This window comes from Triticum urartu, chromosome 5A (assembly GCF_056163025.1).
Source record: "Triticum urartu cultivar PI428250 chromosome 5A, HENAU_Tu73, whole genome shotgun sequence".
NCBI lineage: Eukaryota > Viridiplantae > Streptophyta > Magnoliopsida > Poales > Poaceae > Triticum > Triticum urartu.
In genome coordinates this window covers 631,538,994-631,564,617 of record NC_141877.1, presented here as the reverse complement: position 1 = coordinate 631,564,617, position 25,624 = coordinate 631,538,994, and positions in this window count along the sequence as shown.

Genomic DNA, 25,624 nt, shown 5'->3' with positions numbered 1-25,624 from the left:
CAGAGGAGGCGGAGTACTGCCTCCGCACTGGGATGACGTCACGCACCAGGGAGCTGCTGGCGAGGGGCTGCCAGAATACTGGCCCCGGGAGGGATTATTAGTTTTAGTATTGTTCGTTTTCAATTTTACGCATTGTACCTAGTAGTTAAGTATCATCAGGTATATGTGATGATATTATATATATATATTCTGTGATGAAATAATGAACATTTAATATATATATATATATTATGAATTCCATTTTCTATCTGTTTTTGTATACTAATTTGAATCTAGCTATTATCATCCACATATACAGAATGGAAAGTGTATATACACACATTGAAACAGAACATATAAGAATGGAAAACAAAGTACACACATTGAAACAGAGCAATACTATGATTGATGTGAATACATAGCTATCCACGTCGAAACGACTTTTCAAAATAAAACGCGTCCATGAGACCATGACCAGCAGCCTTTGCCTATGGTAGCTCTTGCCTCTGCCTGAACTCGTGCAGGCGTTTGTCCAAGTGGTCGACACGCTCGCGGTACATCTGGAACGCGATCTCGAGCTCCAAGTTGGCTATTTCATCAGAGACCACTTGCTCGAGGATGCGACGTCCATGTTCCTCTACTGCGCCCAGGTGGACACCTGGTCCATGGAGGCGGTCGAGCCTACGGACCAGCGCGTTGGCATCCAGTGGGCCACGGACAAGGCGAACGGCAGCACCCACGCGAACGGCGCGGCGGGCGTCTGGTGCAAGTACGGCAAGGCCGGCCTCTGGTGCCAGTATGGCGCTGAGGGCCTCTGCCCACTCCTAGCGAGGAATGGGGGTACTGACCGGATGTGTACCCAGCTGCGGCGCCTTGCCGACAGAAGGCAAGCACCGATGGATCTGCTCTTGCTGTTTGGAGCACCGCACCTCTCTCTCTCTGCGGTGCTCCAATGGTCTCGCCGTGCGGCGAGCCGCAGCCTATCGGAGCAGGCACGCCTAGCTTGCTCTACGGCGTGCCATCGATCATGTTGTGCGGCGAGCTGCAGCCTGTCGGCGCTGACATGCCTATCTTGATCCGCGGCGCTCAAGCGCCATGCGCCAAAGGTCTGCTCAACCCTGGCGATGACGCGCATCACGGCGTCGTCCATCGCATTGCCGGGGAGCGCATCGGCCTCAATTGGCCGTGGCGCCTGCTCGTTTTCCTCGTCGACGAGGTTGATGGCAGAGGCGGCGCTTTGGTGGGTTGGCATGCTTGGAAAAGGTGGATGTGCTACAGGCTGCGCTTGTCGCCTCCGTGCGTCGTGCGCCGTCTATGCATAATATCTCTGGGTGGCTGGAAACAGGTGAGGAAATGGCGGGAAACGGTGGCGTGTTCATAAAACACCATCAATTAATGGAAACTTAGCATAGAAGGAACATTGAGCTAGCACAAGAAGGAGATGATGATCAGATGAACACGGACCACACTAGGGAACCGTTTCTGTTATTATCAGTATTCGCACACATTTCTGATTACAGACCTGTTTGTCGTGTATCACAAACATCTTGTTATATTGAACCGTTTCTGTTCTCTTGCCTCAACGCAAACAGTTCATCCGAGTGAACTGCATGCCGTATATCGCACACACCTTCATCTGGCTGCCCGTTTCTTTTGTGTTTCCTAATCATAAATAGTTCGTCCGAGTGAACCGTATGTTGTATATCGCACACACCTTCATCTGGTTGCCCATTAATTTTGTTCCTCCTTATTGTAAACAGTTAATTGAGCTGAACCGTATGCCTTGCATCGCACACGCAACTAAAATCTGAACTGTGTTTGATGCATCCTCCATCGCAAAGGTTTTGCACCTTTTTTGACGGTTTTTTTACACCACCGTTTGCGATTATGGCATCGCACACAGTTTCGTCGAAGGGTCTCTGATCGTAGTGTCACGTTAGTAGCATCATGTAGTAGTGCCACTTCCTTTAAACTAGTAGAGGAAATAGTCAAATTTCAAGTACATCCAACGGATCCTAATAAAACTGCATCCATTGGAGCACAACTCGATCCAACTATCGACGCCGCTTTAAGAGCATTTTTGCGTGAAAATTGGGACATCTTTGCCTGGCATCCTTTGGATATGCCAGGAATCCCATGCAGACTGGCTGAACACAGCCGCAATATAATAAAAGGCTTTAAACCAGTCAAGCAAACGTTGCAGTGATTTTCCGAACCCAAGCGACAAGCCATGGGGGAGGTGTTGGGGAACGTAGCAGAAATTCAAAATTTTCCTACGTATCACCAAGATCTATCTATGGAGAAACCAGCAACGAGGGGAAGGAGAGTGCATCTACATACCCTTGTAGATCGCTAAGCGGAAGCGTTCAAGTGAACGGGGTTGATGGAGTCGTACTCGTCGTGATTCAAATCACCGATGATCAAGTGCCGAACGCACGGCACCTCCGCGTTCAACACACGTACAGCCCGGAGACGTCTCCCATGCCTTGATCCAGCAAGGGGAGAGGGAGAGGTTGATGAAGATCCAGCAACACGACGGCGTGGTGGTGGATGCAGGGCGTCACAGTAGCAGGGCTTCGCCTATACTACGAGGGAGAGACGTAATGGGGAGAGAGGGAGGCGCCAGGGGCTGGTGTGTGAAGTTCCTCCTCTCCCCCACTATATATAGGAGGGCCAAGGGGGGTGGTGCGCCAGCCTAGGAGATCCAATCTCCTAGGTGCGGCTGCCCAAGGGAGGTTTCCCTCCCCCCCAAGGCACCTAGAGGTGCCTTCCACTAGTGGGACTCCTCCCCCATGGAAACCCTAGGCGCATGGGCCTAGTAGGGCTGGTGCCCTTGGCCCATGTAGGCCAAGGCGCACCCCCTACAGCCCATGTGGCCCCCCGGGACAGGTGGCCCCATCCGGTGGGCCCCCGGGACCCCTCCGGTGGTCCCGGTACAATACCGATAACCCCGAAACTTGTCCCGATGGCCGAAATAGCACTTCCTATATATAATTCTTTACCTCCGGACCATTCCGGAACTCCTCGTGAAGTCTGGGATCTCATCCGGGACTCCAAACAATATTCGGGTTACTGCATATACATATCTTTACAACCCTAGCATCACCGAACCTTAAGTGTGTAGACCCTACGGGTTCGGGAGACATGCAGACATGACCGAGACGTTCTCCGGTCAATAACCAACAGCGGGATCTGGATACCCATGATGGCTCCCACATGTTCCACGATGATCTCATCAGATGAACCACGATGTCAAGGACTTAATCAATCCCGTATACAATTCCCTTTGTCTAGCGGTATGTTACTTGCCCGAGATTCGATCGTCGGTATCCTTATACCTTGTTCAATCTCGTTACCGGCAAGTCTCTTTACTCGTTCCGTAACACATCATCCCGTGATCAACTCTTTGGTCACATTGCGCATATGATGATGTCCTACCGAGTGGGCCTAGAGATACCTCTCCGCTTACACGGAGTGACAAATCCCAGTCTCGATTCGTGCCAACCCAACAGACACTTTCGGAGATACCTGTAATGCACCTTTATAGTCACCCAGTTACGTTGTGACGTTTGATACACCCAAAGCATTCCTACGGTATCCGGGAGTTGCACAATCTCATGGTCTAAGGAAATGATACTTGACATTAGAAAAGCTTCAGCATACGAACTACACGATCTTTGTGCTAGGCTTACGATTGGGTCTTGTCCATCACATCATTCTCCTAATGATGTGATCCCGTTATCAATGACATTCAATGTCCATGGTCAGGAAACCATAACCATCTATTGATCAACGAGCTAGTCAACTAGAGGCTCACTAGGGACATGGTGTTGTCTATGTATCCACACATGTATCTGAGTTTCCTATCAATACAATTATAGCATGGATAATAAACGATTATCATGAACAAGGAAATATAATAATAATCAATTTATTATTGCCTCTAGGGCATATTTCCAACAGGAGGAGCTAGCCAAACTACTTGAAGTCGGGTTCATCAGAGAGATCAAACACCCAGACTGGCTAGCAAACCTGGTCATGGTGCCAAAGAAGGATAAGTCATGGTGCCTTTGTGTCGATTTCAAAGATCTAAACAAGGCCTGCCCTAAAGACCCCTTCTCACTGCCCTGCATTGACCAAATCATTGATGCAACCGCAGGACACGATTCACTGTGCTTCCTCGATGCATACTCCGGATGCCATCAAATTAAGATGAGGGAATCCGATCAAGCCGCAATGGCATTCATCACTCCATATGTGCTTTTCTGCTTCAACACTATGCCTTTCGGACTCAAAAATGTCGGCGCCACCTACCAACGCATGATTCAAACGTGCCTGGAAAAAATTGGCAAGACAGCGGAGGCATATGTAGATGATGTAGTCATCAAAACTAGACATGTTGAATCATTGGTGGACGACTTGCGCCTCACATTCGACAACCTCCGAACATACCACATACGGCTCAATCCGGAAAAATGCGTTTTCGGCGTCCCAGCCGGAAAGCTGCTCTGGTTCATTGTTTCCAATTGAGGAATCGAACCAAATCTAGCCAAAATCCGAGCCTTATCGCAATTGGCAACACCAATAGACCTAAAGCAGGTCCAAAAACTAGCTGGGTGCGTGGCAGCCTTGAGCCGCTTTACCTCCAGATTGGGAGAAAAGGCACTACCACTTTATCGCCTGCTCCGACGTACCAATCACTTCGAGTGGACGGATGCGGCGACGACCAGGTTGGAAGAAATAAAAACTTTGTTAGCAAATAACCCAATCCTTGCCGCCAAACGTTGGCGAACCTATGCTTCTGTACATATCAACAACTCACCAAGTAGTGAGTGTTGTGCTTGTTGTCGAACGAGACGAAGAGGGACACAAATTCCCACTCCAAAAACTAGTATATTACATATCGGCGGTCCTTACACCATGCAAATCTCGATACCCGCATTATCAAAAGATAGTGTATGCGGTCTTCATGCCATCTCGAAAGCTGCGGCACTACTTTCAAGAGTGCTCGATCACGATGGCCTCTGAAGTGCCACTCAATGACATCATAAACAATCGAGACGCCACCGGCCACATTGCCAAATGGGCTATCGAGCTCTTACCATCTGAAATAACATACAAGCCATGCCAAGCTATTAAATCTCAGGTGTTGGCCGACTTTGTCGCCGAATGGACAGAAGCCGAACTCCCTAAAGAGTACAACACATACTCCAACTGGGTGATGTACTTCGACGGCTCCAAAATGTTGGCCGGATTGGGGGCTGGTGTCATCCTAATATCCCATATAGGGGACATGATAACCCACAAGTATAGGGGATCATTTGTAGCCTTTTTTGATAAATAAGAGTGTCGAACCCAACGAGGACCTAAAGGTAGAACAAATATTCCCTCAAGTTCTATCGACCACTGATACAACTCTACGCACACTTGACGTTTGCTTTACCGGAAACAAGTATGAAACTATTTTGTAGGTGTGTGATGCTAGAGCTACTTTGCAAGAATAAAACTAGAAGTATGTTGCAAGATAATAAAAGCTAGCTAGGTGATTGGAAAAGGGGTTTGTGTCAACAAGAAAGTTATTTGTCCCTAGGCAATCGATAACAAGTACCGGTAATTATTCTTGTAATTTTATATGAGGGAGAGACATGAGCTAACATACTTTCTCTACTTGGATCATATGCACTTATGATTGGAACCATAGCAAGCATCCGCAACTAATAAATATCATTAAGGTCGTGAAACCCAACCATAGCATTAAGTATCAAGTCCACTTTATTCCCATACATACTACCCCACATACTCGGGACCCCTCATGTTTGCGCGAGAACGGAGGGCACGGTAGGGCAGCACCATAAATAAAATATACAATCATACCAACCAAGATCATGATTAACCCACAGGACAATACGGATCTACTCAGACATCATAGGATAACCATAGATTATTGGGAAATAATATATGGAGTTCAGCACCATGTTTAAGTAGAGATTATAGCGGGAATAAGAGGTGTTACACCGCTGCATAGAGGGGGAGAAAGTTGGTGTTGACAGTAGCAAGATTGTTGATGTAGATCGTCGTCCCGATCATTGCCCCGGTGGCACTCCGGCGCCACCGGAAGCGAGGGGGAGAGAGCCCCCCTCCTTCTTCTTCTTTCTTGGCCTCCTCCCTAGGTGGGAGAAGGGTTTCCCCTATGGTGCTTGGTCTCCATGGCAGCGGAGGGGCAGGAGCCCCTCCGAGATTGGATCTCCCTCTCTGTTCTCTTCTGTTTCGCGTTCCCCAGATCTGGCAGAAAACCGTTTCTTATATTCCCGGAGATCCGTAACTCCAATTGCGCTGAGATTTTAACACGATTTTTTATGGATATAAGCTTCCTTGCGCCCGAAGTAGAGGTCCAACCGATGTACGAGGTGGGCACAACCCACCACCGCGCGCCAGGGGCCTCTGGCGCGCCCTGGTGTCTTGTGCCATGTGTGGGCCCACGTTTGCGGTGATTCCAACTCCCAAAAATCACATATATTCCAAAATAATTCTTCGTAAATTTTTATTGCATTTGGAGTTTGTTTGATATGGATACTCTGTGATACAAAAAACATGCAGAAAATAGGAACTGCCACTTGGCACTGGATCAATAGGTTAGTCCAATAAATCATATAAAAAGTTGCCAAAAGTATGTAAAACTTGTATAATATTGGCATGAAACAATCAATAATTATAGATACGATGGAGACGTATCAGGACACAGTCCGTTATGTATTAGAAATCATGTATACGGATTCCAATAATGCGATGGCCGTTTACATGGGCATACAATGCCTTGAGATGCGTGGGGATTCGAACCTCACGATATCTCAAATAAATGGAGAATTCGACGCAAAAGATCCAAAGACGGCGGCCTACCGCAATGCCGTACTTAGAATATCAGCTCGATTTGAGGGGCTCGAGTTTCATCATGTGGCTCGAGATACTAATCAAGAAGCAGACATCCTTGCTCGAATGGGCGCTAAACGTGACCCCGTCCTGCCTAACACCTTTTCGGAGAGGCTTTTCAAGCCATCTGTGGTATGGCAGGACGAGAGCGGAAATAACAGTCCGGCGCCTATCACACCCCCGTACACCGAACACGATTCGGATATCATTAGGGGCTCGGGCACTGAGCCAACACCTTCCGCTCATGTAATCATAGTGGTTATTGATCCATGGACCGAACCCTTCTTCGCCTACCTTAATAGGCAGGAGCTCCCTAATGATCAGAACGAGGCCCATCGCATAGTCCGACGCTCTAAGGCCTACAAAGTTCACGAAGGAGAACTCTACAAGAAAAGCACTACTGTAGTTCTTCAAAGATGTATCTCCGAAGAGGAGGGGCAGTAGCTCTTGGCTGAAATACATGCTGGCCTCAGCGGCCATCACGCTGCAGCTCGGGCCCTTGTAAGCAAAGCCTTCCGTACGGGCTTCTTCTGGCCCACGGCCCGAGCAAATGCACAGGCCCTTGTACAACGCTGTCTAGGATGCCAGCTCTTCGCCAATCAAAGCCAAATGCCTCCTAGTGCCCTAAGAACTATCCCCATTACCTGGCCTTTTGCGGTCTAGGGGCTAGACATGGTCGGACCCCTTAAAAGGGGAAGCCATAAGAAGAAATATTTACTGGTCATGGTGGATAAATTCACTAAGTGGATAGAGGCCAAACCAGTAAAAACAGCTGAAGCCGGACCAGTGATAGACTTTATATCCGGTGTCGTGCACCATTATGGTGTCCCGCACAACATTATTACTAACAACGGTTCTAATTTCACAGACGATGAGGTAAAAAATTGGTGTGCTAACCTAGGCATCAAGCTCGATTATGCCTCCGTATATCACCCTCAAACAAACGGTCAAGTCAAGCGGGCCAATGGCCTAATAATGAGTGGAATCAAACCCAGACTAGTGCGATCCCTAAAGGAGTCAGATAAACACTGGGTTGAGGAACTCGATTCCATACTCTAGGGGCTGCTGACCACGCCCAACCGCACGACCGGATACACATGTCACAGCCCTAGAATTGTTGCAGATAGTTGCATCAGTGAGCATCATGCATCCTGTTATTTTCAAGAAACTTGAAATGAGGAAATTGAAAGCCTCAGAAATCATTTTAAAAGAAGGGCAAGAACCCTTTAAATTGCATTCATTGTTTCCAAAATGACTTCATAAATGTTTGATAATTTTGGCAAGGGTTTGAGACCAAACCAAAAATAGTGAACATTTTGGAAGGAATTATTTTGGGACTTTGAAATTAAATCAATAAGTATTTGAGCTTTGGATTATATTCATTTTTATAGAATATAATTCAAAAGGCCCTGGAATTATTTATGTGCCTCTGGAAAAGTCCATAATGGCAACATAAAAATATTCAGAAGGTTTTGCCCTATTTTGAATTTTGAATCAGTGGCAAAATGAATAAATAGAAAAACAAAACAGAACAGAAATAAAACAGAACAGAAACGTACCTCGCGGCCTGCTACTGTAATCGGCCCAGCTTCTGAGCAGCCCACCCGAGCCCACCTTGCCAGTCATCTTCCAAGGCGCGCCAGAAGGACGAGCGCGTGCTCGCCGCGCGCTGGCCACGCGCCTCGCCAGCTCCTGCTTGCCGCCGAGGGCCTGGATGCCTCTGGGAGACGCCACGCACCCCCTGGACCTCCCTCACTCTCCCCCGAGCTTTTCCCCTCCTCTGTCTCGTTCTCCTCCCCACGGCCGAGCGCAGCCGTCGCCACCGACGCCGTTCGCCGCGGCCACAGCCACTGCCTCACCTCCTTGACAGGTCCACGAGCTCCCCCTTGACCTACTCCTCCTCCTCACTGCGCCAAGTGAGCCGGGATGCTCCGCAGCGTCGTCATCGCCACCGTCTTCAACCTCGGGAGCCGGTCACCGCCGACGTCGATTCGCCGTCGCCAAGCCATCCCCCGAGCAAGCCGAGCCCCTCTTCGTGATCGCTGTGAGCTCCGCCATCTTCTTCCCTGCTCCTGCGCTTGTACGCATCCTCTAGCCGCCTCCTCTACCCGAGCCGAGCTGTTTCACCGCACGAGCTCGACGCGGCATCACTCCGGTGACCTTTTGGTCACCGCTGGTGCCTAACGCACTCCCCGCACCCCCACGAGTCCAACGCACCTAACCGCGGCTCCTGCCCTGCCCTGCACCGTCGACTCGTTCGATGCCCGAACTCCGGCCACCGCCGCGAGCTCCGTTCCGGCTAGCTCCGGTGCCCCCGCAGCCACCCACCTGCTCCTCTGGACGCGGGAGAGCGCGGGCTACCCTCTGGTGGTCTTCGCGCGTCCAGCCGGCGCCCGTAGCGCCGTCCCAAGCAACTCCGGCGAGCCACCGCCGCGGGATTTCGTCACCGGCGGCTAAACGCCGTTCGTTGACTTGGCATCATTAGATTAGGTTAATCACGTGTTTTGCAGACACCTGTGTCATTGACAACCGGGCCCCACCGCCTAACTAACCGGCTAACTAAAATAGATTAAGGTTAATCTAATTGCAGTGGCCCCACGTGCAGTTTTGACTATGCTGACGTGTCCGTTGATCGGGCCCCACCTGTTTGTGACCCTAGGTAGCACTGGGTCACTGACTAGTGGGTCCCACTGGTCAGGTTTGACCTGGACTGCGTCTGTTGACCAGATGATGTCAGCATGATGCAAGGCTGATGCAGTAAATGCTTTTCTGTATTTTTAAATAAATATAAATGATTTATTTATTTTCAGAAAATCCCCTAAACTTCCAAAAATCATAGAAATTAAACCATAACTCCAAATGAAATAAATTATATATGAAAAATGATCAGAAAAATATGAAGAATCTGTTTATGCCATGATCATGCTTGTTTGGACAAGTTAACCTCACTGAATAGGACAAATTATGATTAGGGCAACTTATGAAATAACATTTGGAGTTGGAATTTGATCTTGTTTGAGTTCCACTTCAATTAAATTGGCTAGATATTGCATTAGGTCAATTCAGTACCTTAATATGTCATATCATTCATTTGCTTGTGCATTGTATTAATTGAATGTTGTTTATGTTTCCTTATCGGTAATTGTCCCCTCTCGATAGACGTGGTTCCGATGACGTGATCGATGACACCGATGAAGAACTATATTATCTTCAGAAGTGCCAGGCAAGCAAAACCCCCATGTTCATTCTGATACAAACCCACTCTCTCGCTCTTGCTCTCTTTTACTACATTAGGACAACAACGATTCAACTGTTACATGCTGCGGTAGTCAAACCCCTTTCCTTTGCATGACCTGTCATTGCCACAGTAAATAGATGAAACCCACTAGCATGAGTAGGAGTTGTTTGAGCCTTGATGTGCCTACTCATTCATGCTTGTTTGTCATGCCTGCTATTGCATAGAATTGTGTCAGGTCTGATTCATCGGGGATGAATCGGAGGTGTGTGAACATGTCCTACTGTTGAGAGCTAAGTGTGTGAACATGATTTGGTAAAGGTATCGATGAGAGGCCATGTAGGAGTACATGGTGGGTTGTTTCATTGAAGCCGTCCTTAGGAACTGAGCTCTGTGTTTTTGATCCATGAAACAGCTACTACCACACATTGGGCCCTGAAATATGACCCCGCTCGATTTACTGACCCCTCTCGTCCTCTGTCCAGGAGTTGCAACTAGTTTCTGGTGTTTATAGGATATGTGTTGGCAGCCGTGCGTAGCGCTGACCCTAGGGGTTGGCTATGATGCGGTAGATACACCGTGGCACGGTGTACCGGGCGCCCGTTTGGTGTCTTGGGAACCCTGCACACATCATTTTGTGGCTGTGAGCGAAACTCCGGCCGGATCTCCTCGCGGATGGAACCCGAATAGGTGATAAACCTAGACTAGAGACTTGTGCGGTTAGTCAGGTCGTGGTCTACACCCACGTCGGCTTTCGCTTGAAGTCTGCCGAGCACATGTCGTGTGCAGACGCTAAGTGGTGGAAACATGTGTGACGAAGTACACCCCTGCAGGGTATAAAACTATTCGAATAGCCGCATCCGCGGTAAAGGACTTCTGGGTTGCCAATAACAGTTCATAGACAAGTGAAAGTGGATACTCTAAAACTCGCAAGATAAGTGTGAGTGCTATGGATGGCCTTCTCGTAGGGAGACGGGAGCGGATCCATAGTGGTGTATTGAATGGTGAATATGTGGACTCGTGTGCGCCACCTCAAAAGAGTTGCTTGCAGTCGTAGTTCAGGTTAGCCACTGAGTCAAAGCTGGCGTGCTGTAGTTAAACTCCACCACCCCCACCACCCCTTGTTGATACCGATGCATATGTAGCTAGTTCTGATGTAAGTCTTGCTGAGTACCTTTGTACTCACATTTGCTTAATTTATGTTTTGTAGAGAGACTTCAGTCTCGCTAGTAGTTTCGCATGGACTTCGACGTTTAGCTTGATACCTCAGCTACAATCTTGTGCCCTCGGCAGGATCTGGTAGATAGTCAGGCTTCTCAGCCTTTTTCAATTGTAGATGTATGTACTCAGACATGTTAAGCTTCTGCATGTGCTTTGATTTGTATGCTATGATTGTTGGGTCATGAGACCCATGTTTGTAATATCTCGCTCCTCGGAGCCTAATGAATAAATACTTGAGTCGTAGAGTTATGCTGTGATGCCATGTTGTATTTACACATATCGAGCATATTGTGTGTATGATTGAAATGCTTGGTATGTGTGGGATCCGACAATCTAGTTGTTTATCCTTGGCAGCCTCTCTTATGGGGAAATGTAGTCTAGTGCTTCCATGAGCCATAGTAGTCCGCTACAGCTCGGTTCACCGGAGTCCTACTAGCCCAGCACTACTGCTCAGGACACTTGACTGGCCGGCATGTGTTTCACTTCGTTCCTATGTCTGTCCCTTCGGGGAAATGTCACGCGGTGACTTCCGGAGTCTTGCCTAGCCTGCTACAGCCCGGGTTCCCCGGAGTCCTGTTAGCCCAGTGCTACAGCCCGGATTCACTCGCTGATGACCGACATGCTCGATGTGATTCATGTATGCCTGTCACCATACGTCGGTGCCGCTTTGGGTTCACGACTAGCCATGTCGGCCCGGGTTCTCTGTCATATGGATGCTAGCGACAATATCATATACGTGAGCCAAAAGGCGCAAACGGTCCCGGCCCATGGTAAGGCGACACCCGTGGGGATACCGTGCGTGAGGCCGCAATGTGATATGAGGTGTTACCGGCTAGATCGATTTGACTTGGAATCGGGGTCCTGACAACACACCAATCTTCATGGTGTATGGCACAGATGTTGTTTTGCCCTCGAGTGCGCATATATGAAGAGAGAGAGAGAGAGAGAGGCTGACCTCGATCGTCGAGATGACTTAGATGGCCTGGAGGAGGAGCGCGATATCTCAAAAGCCCGTTCCGCATTCTATCAACAACAAGCTCGAAGATACCAAAGTAGAGAAGTGCGGGTAAAGACTTACAACGTCGGTGAACTCGTTTTATGACTCCCAGAGAAGAAAAAGGACAAACTAAAACCAAAATGGGAAGGTCCCTTCATTATAGATGAAGTTCTGACGGGAGGAGTGAGGGAGTCCTGGATTAGGGGGTCTCGGGATAGCCGGAATATATCCTTTGGCCGGACAGTTGGACTATGAAGATACAAGATTGAAGACTTCGTCCCGTGTCCGGATGGGACTCTCCTTGGCGTGGAAGGCAAGCTTGGCAATACGAATATATAGATCTCCTTCCTTGTAACAGACTCTGTGTAACCCTAGCCCCCTCCGGTGTCTATATAAACCGGAGGGTTTAGTCCGTAGGACAACAACAATCATACCATAGGCTAGCTTCTAGGGTTTACCCTCTACGATCTCGTGGTAGATCAACTCTTGTAATACTCATATCATCAATATCAATCAAGCAGGACGTAGGGTATTACCTCCATCAAGAGGGCCCGAACCTGGGTAAACATCGTGTCCCCCGCCTCCTGTTACCATCCGCCTTAGACGCATAGTTCGGGACCCCCTACCCAAGATCCACCGGTTTTGACACCGACATTGGTGCTTTCACTGAGAGTTCCACTGTGTTGTCACCGTAAAGGCTTGATGGCTCCTTTGATCATCGGTAACGATGCTGTTCAGGGTGAGGTTTTCCTCCTCAGACAGATCTTTGTATTCGGCGGCTTCACACTGCGGGCCAACTCGCTTGGCCATCTGGACAGAACGAGAGCTACGCCCCTGGCTGTCAGGTCAGGTTCGGAAACTTAAACTACACGGCCGACATCCACGGAGACTTGATCTTCGACAGATTCGAGCCCATGTCAGGTGCGCTGCACAATCACGACGAGCATGACGTAACTCTGCCGTTGGACAGTGTTCGGGAGATCGCATCTGCAACTACTCCGGCCCCTAATCCGGAGCAAAGTGCGCCATCCGAGGACGGGTGGATAGACCCCACCATGGAGGCCGCACTCTCAGTGGCGATAGAGTCGAATACTGACTTCACCCCCTGCGAGAGCCATGTTGCCGAACCATTGGATTCGTCCCTGGCCATAGGCTCTGAGCCGCCTACGTCCGTGCCTATCGAATCCGATTGGGCACCGATCATGGAGTTTACCTCCGCGGATATCTTTCATTACTCGCCTTTCGGCGATGTGCTAAATTTACTAAGGTCTCTCTCGTTAGGAGAACCTTGGTCGAACTATGTCCGGCTAGAAGGGGATGCGGACGACGAAGAAATTCGCTGCCCACCCACCACCCACATAGTAGCCACTGTCGACGATTTAACCGACATCCTCGATTTCGACTCCGAAGACATCGACGGCATGGACGACGATGAAGGAGAGGAACGGGAACTAGTGCCCACAGAGCGCTGGACAGCCACTTCATCACATGACATATACATGGTGGATACACCCAAAGAAGGCAATGGCGACAAGACAGCGGAGGATAACCCCTCCAGGAAGCAAACAAAGCGTCGGCGTAGGCGCCGCTCCAAATCCCGCCTCGGCAAAAACAGCGATAACAGCGCAAGAGAAAATAACACTCTAGTCGACTCCAGAGAAAACGATGACCACATTGCCCCGGCGGCAGAGCACGATGAAACTGCAATCGGCGAACATAGTACGGATCCGATGTCCGAACACGGCGATGCCGCGGATAAACCTCATCAACCCCCCCTCTGGGGAGGAAAACAGCCCGAACGAAGATGCACACATCATCCCGGAAAGGCACTTGGAACTAGAGAACCTCCGCAGCAGGCTTATTGCCACAGCGAGGAGTCTGAAGAAGCAGAAGAAAAGGCTTAAGGCCACACAAAATACGCTCAACAGCAGGTAGAACAAAGTGCTCGACAACAAAGAAAGGTATGGTGGAAGTTACCACACAAAGAGCTATCCAAAGCGCAAGCTATTACTTGAATTCAACGATGAGGCCTTAGAGCCCACACAGCCGAAAAATAAAACGGCCAACCGGCCGGATCAACCACCTTGTGGCTGCGATAGAGAGGCTAACAAGGCTGCACATAAGTCAACACACGATCTATGTGAGGACTTGCGCCAAAAACCCAGTATGGCCAGATCCATCTATGGATCTAGGAAGCGCGCTCTGGCACAAAATCAAAACCGAATACTACAACCGTCTGAACGCCATGATACATCCAAATACAGGGGTGCCGCACACCCCCTATGTTTCACCGATGAGGTGCTAGACCACGAATTCCCAGAAGGATTCAAACCAGTGAACATAGAGGCGTACAACGGGACCATAGACCCTGGGGTCTGGATTGAGGACTTTATCCTCCATATCCATATGGCACGCGGAGACGATCTCCATGCCATCAAGTACTTGCCCCTCAAGCTTAAAGGACCAACTCGGCACTGGCTAAAAAGCCTACCCTAAAACTCAATTGGAAGTTGTTAGGAGCTCGAGGATTCTTTTCGGGCTAATTTTCAAGGGACCTATGTCCGACCTCCGGATGCAGACGATTTAAGTCATATAATTCAACAGCCCGGAGAGTCAGCCCGAAAGCTTTGGAAAAGGTTTCTCACTAAGAAGAACCAAATTGTCGACTGTCCGGATGACGAAGCCTTAGCAGCTTTCAAGCACAGCGTCCGAGACGAATGGCTCGCCAAACACCTCGGCCAAGAAAAACCGAGAACAATGGCAGCCCTGACAAGCCTCATAACCCGCTTTTGCGTGGGCGAAGATAGCTGGTTAGCCCGTAGTAGCACCAGCGACCCAAGCAAATCCGAAGTCAGGGATGGCAATGGAAAACCGCGACGCAGTAAAAGCAAGCTTCAAAATAAAGAAGACATCCCAGATAATACGGAGGTAAACGTTGGATTCAGGGGCTCTCGACCAGGTCAGCGGAAACAGCCTTTCAAAGGCAGCAGAGATGGACTGTCCATCCTAAACTAGATTCTAGACAAACTATGTCAGATTCATGGCACCCCCGATAAACCTGCAAATCACACCCACAGAGAATGCTGGGTCTTCAAGCTGGCCGGTAAGCTAAACGCCGAACACAAGGGGAGGGAGACACCAAGCGAAGACGAGGACGAACCTCGCCAGCAAAGCACCGGAGGACAAAAAAATTCCCACCAGAGGTTAAAACAGTAAACATGATCCATGTGATGAAGAGGAGAAGCAAGCACGCGCTCCGAGACATACGCGCTGTAGAGCCCGTCACCCCTAAGTTCAACCCCTGGTTGGCCTGCCCGATCACTTTTTATCGCAGGGTCCACCCGACAAGCATCCGACATGAAGGATTGGCTGCCTTGGTGTTAGACCCAATAATAAACGGATACCATCTCACACGAGTCCTTATGGACGGTGGCAGTGGTCTAAATCTGATATATCAGGACACAGTCCGTAAAATGGGGATAGACCCGACAAAAATCAGCCACAGTAATACTACCTTCAAGGGAGTAATACCAGGCCCAGAGGCCCGCTCCACGGGCTCTCTAATACTAGAGGTTGTATTCGGTTCACCCGACAACAACCGAAGTGAGAAGTTAGACTTCGACATTGCTCCATTCCGAAGCGGCTATCAAGCACTACTCGGAAGAACAGCTTTCGCTCGTTTTAATGCGGTACCACATTACGCTTCTCTTAAGCTTAAGATGCCTGGTCCATGTGGCACCATCACAGTTAGTGGAAATATTGAGCATTCTGTACGCGCGGAAGAACGTGCGGCGGCTTTAAAAGCCGAGCACTAGACGGCCTCACCAACCAGAATAAATGACAAGTCGTCAAGACCGCGGACACGGTCAGACGAGTCTGCTGCATCACCAGATATACCTGAGATTGGTTTGATGGTTAAACCCTCATAGACGGTACCAGGGGCTTACCGTGTGTAATCAGGGCTAGTTCGGCTCAACTTGACTTATCTTGAATTTTAATGGTTTATTGATAATAACCAATTCTTTTGGCACGGCAACTTTCACCTAAGTTCTTCTCTTTTACAGATGACAATTGTGCTACACCCGTCCAGGACACGGCACAATGGAGACACATGCGCAGACGTGCAGCAGGGACCCGCTCAAAGGATTCTTTTCAGATTAAGACCCCGCGTAAACCTTTTTTACTGTCTCTTGTTGTTCACATCCTCCGGATACTCAATACAACCGAGAAGGATGCTGACGTTATTGGCATGTCGCCACGTTAGAATATTGCACGTACCTGGACACTCGGGGTTTATTATTGAGGGCATTGTTCAGCCCGGCATGTGTTATAAAGACCGAATACCTTAGGGAGTGTTCGGCGTCGTGAGTTTGGCCTTATATGCATCAGCTCTGAATCATGTCTTTGGTCAAATGTTGGGTTTGCCCGGCTCCCGTGTTTTGCTACCTTACGTTCCGCTCTATCGGCTAAGATGGCACCGGGAGAACTATTGCGATTGTGCCCTGGTTCATCCGGATGAGCACCTCAGTAGAGAAAACCGAAAACTGACTGTCATGATAAAGCGCGAGACTGGTCAACCACTCGATGACATAGCAGAATCTTCGGGACTCCGCATTAACGAAGGGCTGTTTCCCGGTCATGTACGTACGTGCCCTGTATTCGGACGAGCGCGGAAGTACCAGGGGCTATATAGTAGTCCCACCGTCAAACTCCTATGGCTAAGTGAAAGTGTTAAAGCAATGTAGTCTGATTGCCTCGTTCGCTGCACTACCACCTCATTAATGGACCAAGACGTTGGATCAAGTGTGAATACGTGTTTTTGCGAACACCCCCGCATTATATGCGTGGGGGCTGAAGCCAACGACTGCAAACTTTCAGGTTATATACATATATACATAAACGGCTGCAGAGGAGGCATCATAATACTTTCAGGCAAAAGTATAAACACAGCCTTTATAATTCAATAAAACATTGTTTTTACAATGGGAATACATGTCACTAGAACATAATATTCTTCGAGCACTGAGCCTCTATTGAACGAGCGCCTTCAAGGACTTCTTCAAAGTAGTGATCGGCAGATACTCGGCCCACGGCCGAACTCTGGGTTGCAATAGTGGTGGCCTCCATCTCTGCCTAGTATGTCTTGACACAGGCAAGCGCCATCCGCGCACCCTCTATGAACGCCGACCTCTTCATGACGTCGATGTGCGGCACAACACCAAGGAACCGTTGCACTAGACTAAAATAACTATTCGGCCTTGGGCCTTTCGGCCACAGATGATCCACAACATACCTCATGGCAAGCCCGGACAACCTATGGAGCTCGGCCCACTCGGCCATTCGCTCATTCAACAGCAGCGGACGCACTAGAGCATGGAACTGTGACCAGAACAGCTTTTCCACTTCACGACCTTTTTGATCCTTGAAGTACTCGGCCGCATCAATAGCGATGGCTGCCAAATCCACGTATGCGTCTGCCGAACTCCATAGTTGATCAAGAGGGGCATACTTCGGATCTCCAAACTTCGTCCGCAACAAAAAGGGCTTACCAACCGCGATATCTCCAGCTTGACGCAGCTCCTCCTTCGCCGATCTGATTTTTGAGCGGGCTTCCTTGGCTGCTACCATGGCCTTCTCCAGGTCCATCGCCTTCGCTTGGCTTTCTTTTTCAAAAAAACTGGTAACGGTCGGCGGCATCTTTCAACTCAACAGCCATCTTGGCTATTCCTTCCTTGCTTTGGCAATGCGCGTCCTGTTCGGCCCTCAGCTCTTCGACCGCCTTTAGAGCGGCCGCATCACTATTCCTGGCTTGTTCCTTGGCTCGGGCAAGTTCCGCCCGAAGGGTCTCCACGGTGGCAGCTCCATCTGCAGTCACAACATATTAAAGATACTGGCATCATGCTCCTCTTACTATGTGTTGATCACCCGAGAAATCACATACCCTGTGCCTCGTCGAGCCGCTTGTTGACAAGCACGATGTCGGCATCTGCCGCATCAAGTTGCCGCTTCAGCTCGGCAAATTCACCAGTCCGGCTAGCCACCGGACGTTCAGCCACCTGGACATGAAGGTGGCCCAATTATTACCTGGGACTATGATCCTTTGTTTGCCGCCGTTCTCGACGGCAACCAGTGTCTCAGGGGCTACTATCTGCATAGGGCACACCTAACGTGTGCGGTACTGTCAAAAACATACACTATTTCACGTATCTCAAAGCCTTTCAGTAGACTCATAAAATCTTCATGCAACCTGCTTTCGACGGATGAAATCCTCTCAATCACCATACCCATTAGCGTACGATGCACTTCTGAGATGGCCGCTTGCTCCGGAAGATCCTTCAGTGCGTACGATCGCACATTGGATGGTTCCGGACTCTTTCTGTTGCTCTCTTTAGGAGCCGAATACTGAGGACTTCAGGTGGCCAAAGGGTTACCCTCTGGCCTTGGCGGATCAGGAGAAACCCTCCGCGACGACACTTCAGGGTCGCTCGCCTCATGAGGCAGGGTGGCAGGGGGAGGTGTTTCACTCTCCATCATCTCCGGAAGAAGATCCCCCGAAGATGAACTCTGTCGAGAAGGGATACGATCTGAACTACAAGATATATGCTTCGGTTATTATCTTCAGAGGTAATGTAGGATATTTTCACTATTAAGTACTTTTTGTTTACTTACAGCTCGGTAGAGGGCTGATCCCCTTGCGGGCATTGTGCGGCAAGAGTACCCTCCGAGGCAGGACTGTAAGTGCATCTAGTGCCACCCCTAGTTGGTTTTGGAGTATTGACGACAAACCTGGTTGAGGACTAATGTGATTGTGAGAATTGCAGGATAACACAGGTAGAAGTCCCTCATTGATTCGGTTTTCCTACCAGAGATGACCCCTGAAAATGTATGAAGACATTGAAGTCAAAGGTGGTATGTGAAGACATTCACATTGAAGACTATGACAAGAGAAGACATCGCGTGAAGACTATGGAGCGCGAAGACTTAGTTGTTTTGTTGTTCTTTTTCTTCTTTGTTGAGTCATAGGAACCACCGTACTATTAAGTGGGGTCCAAGTAAACCAGTCAGAATGACTGAAGTGATTCTTAACCAAAATCCTATGTCTTCGAGCAAAGACAATGAGAGCAAATCTTATCCAGAGCTGGATAAGTCAGCTTTGCTTGTAGCTCAAGTAAAGTTGTCATGTGTGTTTGAAATCTGACCGTTGGAACACGTGTCAGTTCCTTAGTGACCCAGGGTCGTTTCGGACAAATCAGGCCGGGTTGCCTAGTGGCTATAAATAGCCCACCCCCTACACCATAAATTGGTTGGCTGCTCAGAGTTAGTGCACGGCTTTTGTTGTTTGAGAGCAACCCACCTCGAAGCCTTTGAGAGAGAAATCCTTGCGAGGACAAAGCCCTAAACACCCAGAGCCAAAGAGTGTTAGGCACCACTTCAGTCTTATTGTCTGTGTGATCTGAAGACTTATTACACTTGAGCACTATGAATCCTCTAGCCGGTTAGGCGTCGCGTTCTGAGCATCCAAGAGTCATTGTGGATCGCCGGTGAACGAAGTCTATGAAGGTTTGGAAGTCTACCTTGAAGACTTACCAGAGTAATTGGGCGAGGACTGGGTGTCCTTAGATCAAGGGGAATAAGGTGAAGACGCGGTCTTCTGAGTTGAACCTCAGCCTCCCTAACCAGACGTACAGTTGTCACAGCAACTGGAACTGGTCCAACAAATCATTGTCTTTAACAAGCCACTGGTTCTATCCTTCCCATCTCCTTACTTGCAGATTGGTCCTTGTGAAGTCATTGCCTGTTTGCATTATCTATTTGTCTTCACTGTGTGACTGCTTGTTCTGATTGGCTTCATACTATCTTCCATCCTGGTCTATACTACCTAGCTGCTATTAGTCTTTGTGCTTTCATTTCATTGAATACTTGACTGTGGCTTGTTCAGTGTAGTCCACCTTCCACTGCATGGTAATAGGTTTATTTCTATCATTTATCTTCGAAACTTCCATGTTTTGAAGACTTTCATAAAAATTGCCTATTCACCCCCCTCTAGTCGATCACTAGCACTTTCAATTGGTATCAGAGCTAGGTACTCCCTTGTTATGTTTGATTCGGTTTAACCACCTGGAGTTTTAGCTATGTCGACTGCAGGGATAATCAAAGTCTCCGCTGCATGCCCAGTCTTCGATGGAACTGAATATCCCTACTAGAAGAATAAGATGCACATGCATTTGGAAGCCATTGATGTCGACCTCTAGTATGTCGTCAAGAATGGCGTCCCCAAGGCTGGTGAAGGTGTCACCGCTGCTGATGTCAAGAAGTTCGTTCAACTGGATTCCACTGCCAAGAACATCATTTGTGGTCATCTGACCAAAGGACAGTATGGCCGTGTGAGCGCTCTGGAAACATCCAAGCTAGTCTGGGACTAGCTCTCCAAGGTCAACGAAGGCGTCTCAACCCAGAGAGATCAAAGAATCAGTGTCCTTCGCAACCTCTTCAACCGCTTCAAGAGAAACGACAATGAGAATGTTCATCTCACATTTGATCGACTCACTGACATCACAAATGAGCTTCAAGCCCTCGGCGCTACTGAGATCACCAAGCATGAAGTCGTCAAGACACTCCTGAGATCACTTGACAGCTCGTTTAACACCGTAGCCCTGATGATTCAAGAACACCCTGACTTCAAGACACTCGATCTGTTTGACATACTTGAAAGGCTCAACACACATGAGTTTCAGCTTTCTGAGAAAAGAGACATCTACGGTCCCAACTATGGGCGAACTCGTGCTTTAAAGGCAAAAGCTGTTTCCTCATCTGAAGAAGAATCTGATTGCAGTTTTGATGATCCTGAAGACATTGGAAAGGAGCTTGCTATGCTTGTGAAGAAGTTCTAGAAATTCACCAAGAAGAAAGGCTTCAGAAAGTCCTCACGATCCAGCTCAAGGAATGATGAAGCTTCTGCTCATGACTACAAGAAGAGAACATGCCACAAGTGCAAGAAACCTGGTCACTACATCTCTGAGTGTCCGCAGTGGGACAATGAGAACAAGAAGAAGAAGAAGAGCAAGGAATATGATTCTGATGACAAGAAGAAGAAGAAGAAATACTCAAAGTCTTCTTCCAAGTCTTCATCACACAAGAAGAACTCATCTGCCAAGGCTCGTGCGTTTGTTGGCAAGGAAATGGATTCAGGAGAGGAGTCTGCTTCTGAGGAGGCGGAGGTGGAGTCTGAGGAGGAGTCCGATTCTGGCGTTGCAAGTCTGGCTACAGCCTACGTTGCCAAGTCCATCTTCAACATTGAAGACAATGACTTCATCACCAACGCCGATGTTAATGACAAAGACAACTCTGCTCCCACCTATTGCTTCATGGCACGCAGTGCCAAGGTAAACTCACGCACTACTCACTATCAAACATCCAGTGAAGATGACTCTGATTGTGGTTCCAAACCCAGCTACAAAACACTTGCTAAAATTGCAACTGAACAACAGAAAGCTATGGAACATATTCAAAAATTGTTAGACAAAAGCGATGACCTGTTAGACGCTGAAATGACTCGATCTCAGTCCTTAATTGAAGACATTAAAAATGTTCATGTTAAGTATGAGGAACTTGAAAGTCGTCATGAAACGCTCTCAACAACTCATGAAAAGCTTTCCTATGATTATCTTCAAAGGAAGCAAGATCTTGAGAAATTGAGAGCGGCTCATGAAGATCTTCAAAAGGAAAACGAGTCACTTCGCGCCAAACAGATCAGTTCCGCTCAGGAAGGATTTGAACCACCATGTCTTAAATGCATTGAGTGTGACAATGCTACTTCTGTTGCTGGATGTTCTACTGCTGCTACTGTTGCAATATCTTCAACTGTTGATGTGGTAACTAACCCCTCTGTCGAGGATGCCACTGCTATTGCTGATGAAAATGCTAGGTTGAAGACATTGCTTGAAACAGGGATGTACAAAAGTCTCAAAGGGCATCAGACACTATGTGATATCCTCAAAAGGTAGATCCTAAACCGAAACTCTAGGAAAGAGGGTGTTGGGTTCGAAAGGAAAATGAATGCTGATGGCTCTTACTGGAAACCTGAGCAGTGCCGCAAAACCACATGGGTAGCTGTAAAGGAACCTTCAGTGGATCCATCCACCACATCTGGCTTCACTTGTGCTAATCCCATTGTTATTGATGAATCCTTTGATGCAAACTATAAACTGTTTAAGAATCAGAATGGTGACGTGTTTGCCAGGTATATTGGTACTAACTGCAGGAATGGGCCACCTATGAAGAAAGTCTAGGTGCCGAAAAAGTGTCTGGAAAATCTTCCTGTGTATGTCGTCATGACACCACAAGTGAAGAAGACAAACCCCAGACCACGGGCTTCATATGCTCCAAAGGCTTCATACAGACAGAGGACTCACCTGAGTCGCACTAACGCAAATGTTTTGCAGGAAAACCATACTCAGGCCTATAAATATGAGCTAGTTTCATCAAACCACCATGTTCATAAGACCAAGAACTACTCTGCTTATTCTTATGAGTACTATTGTTCACCTGCAAGACTATTTGCTAGGGCTCCAAAGCCAAAGTTCTCAAATGCTGCACATAGACTCATTGCTTTGAAGCCACCCTTGAACATGTGGGTGGCTAAGAAAGCTTAACTCTTTTTTTTTGCAGGGAAGGGTCTCCAGCCAAAAATCAAATGCGTTGAAGCTATTGCTGGGGACCTTAAACATCTTGTAGGGCGCAAGATCAAATGCCCAAATGGTCTTATTATGTATTTTGTTCCTGGGTCGCTTGCTACTTGCCCTATCAGTCCTAACCTCTATCTAAGCTTGCATAATCCACTTGCTCCTCAAATGTTTATGCTTCACAATTCTCTTCGTGAAGCCTATCCCCCTAACTGCACTGTAGGGTATGACACCAGCTGCTTCAGAATGGATTATTGATAGTGGATGTACTAATCACATGACTAGCAAGCGAAGTATTCTCATGGACTCAACCTCATGTCCATCTGACAAGAGTCACATCACATTTACTGATACTGGTAAAAGCAAGGTATTTGTTCTAGGTAGAGTTGCAATCTCAAGGGATCAGGGCATGGATAAAGTGATGCTTGTTGAATCCCTTGGTTTCAACATAATGTCTGTCTCAATGCTTTGCGATTTAAACATGATTGTGATGTTTGGAAAATATCGTTGCCTTGTTCTAATGGAATCTGACAAGTCTCTAGTCTTTGAAGGGTATCGGAAAGATGATTTGTACATGGTAGATTTCTCAGCAGGACCACAGCTTGCCGTATGTCTTCTTGCAAAAGCTTCAGAATGCTGGCTCTGGCATCGGAGGCTAGGGCATGCTGGCATGAGGAATTTGCACACTCTTGCAAATAAGAAGCATATCATAGGCATCGAGGGTGTCAAGTTCAAGAAGGATCACTTATGCGGTGCCTGCGATCATAACAACGACTCAACCCTTCGAACTGCTACACATGGACCTCTCCGGTCCCACTCACTACTCAACTCTTACTACTACTGCTTGTCTCTATGGCTTCGTCATTGTTGATGATTATTCAAGATATACATGGGTGCATATAATCCTCTAAAAGACTGAAGTGCAGGATGTCTTCAGACGCTTCGCCAATCGAGCCATGAACAACTATGGCATCAAGATCAAGCACATTAGAAGTGACAATGGCACTGAATTCAAGAACACCGGCCTCGACACTTATCTTGATACTTTGGGCATCACTCATGAGTTCTCAGCTCCGTACACGCTGCAGCAGAATGGCATCGTGGAACGCAAGAACAGAACACTCATTGAGATGGCCCGGACGATGCTCGATGAATACAAGACTCCAAGAAAGTTCTAACCTGAAGCCATTGAAACTGCATGCCATATTATCAACCGTGTTTATCTTCACAAGCTTCTGAACAAAACATCCTATGAGCTCCTCATTGGTAAGAAGCCAAATGTCAGTTACTTCAAAGTATTTGGTGCCAGGTGCTGGATCAAGGATCCACATCACACTTCAAAATTTGCACCGAAAGCACATGAAGGTTTTATGCTTGGATACGGAAAGGATTCGCACTCCTACAGAGTCTTTAACCTCTTTCACTATCAAGTGGTTGAAACTGTGGATGTGCGGTTCAATGAGACTAACGGCTCGCAAAGAGAGTACCTGCCAAATGTGCTAGATGAAGTTCCATCCAGTGAATCCATCAAGCTTATGGGAACTGGAGAAATCATACCGTATGAAGCACAGCCCGAAGAGGAACTCATCATCTCTGCACCTGATCAACCTGAAGACAATTCTCAGCCTGAAGACAATCCTTCTAATGATGACAATGATCAGCAAGAGCAAAATCTTTGTCATGTTCATCCTCGTGTTGCAAATGAAGTACAGATTGAGAAAATAATTGATAGCATCAATGCACCTGGTCCACTCACTCGTTCAAGGGCAACACAACTAGCAAATTTCTGTGGGCACTTCACATTCGTCTCGATATCTGAACCCAAGAAAGTTGATGAAGCCTTCATGGAACCTGAATGGATTCAAGCTATGCAAGAAGAGCTTCAACAATTTGAGCTGAATAATGTATGGGAACTGGTCAAGCGTCCAGATCCTCGTAAGCACAATAACATAGGCACTAAATGGATATATCGCAACAATCAAGATGAGCATGGTCAAGCTGTCAGAAACAAGGCTCGTCTCGTTGCTCAAGGATACGCTCAAGTTGAAGGAATTGATTTCGATGAAACATTTGCTCCTGTGGCTAGGCTTGAAGCTATACGCATACTGCTGGCCTATGCAAATCATCATAACATTCTTCTGTATCAAATGGATGTGAAGAGTGCCTTTCTCAATGGCAAGATTGAAGAAGAAGTGTATGTTGCACAACCGCCTGGCTTTGAAGATCCAAAACATCTTGACATGGTTTACAAGCTCAACAAGGCACTGTATGGCCTCAAACAAGCCCCTCGTGCTTGGTATGACACACTCAAGGACTTCCTCAAGAGCAAAGGCTTCAAACCTGGTTCCCTGGATCCCACTCTCTTCACGAAGACATATGATGGTGAACTGTTTGTGTGCCAAATATATGTGGATGACATTATCTTCGGCTGCACCAACTAGAAATATAGTGATGAGTTTGGACACATGATGCAAAAGCAATATTAGATGTCCATGATGGGTGAGCTGAAGTTCTTCCTTGGTCTTCAAATTCGTCAGCAAAGAAATGGCATCTTCATATCTCAAGAGAAATACCTCAAAGATT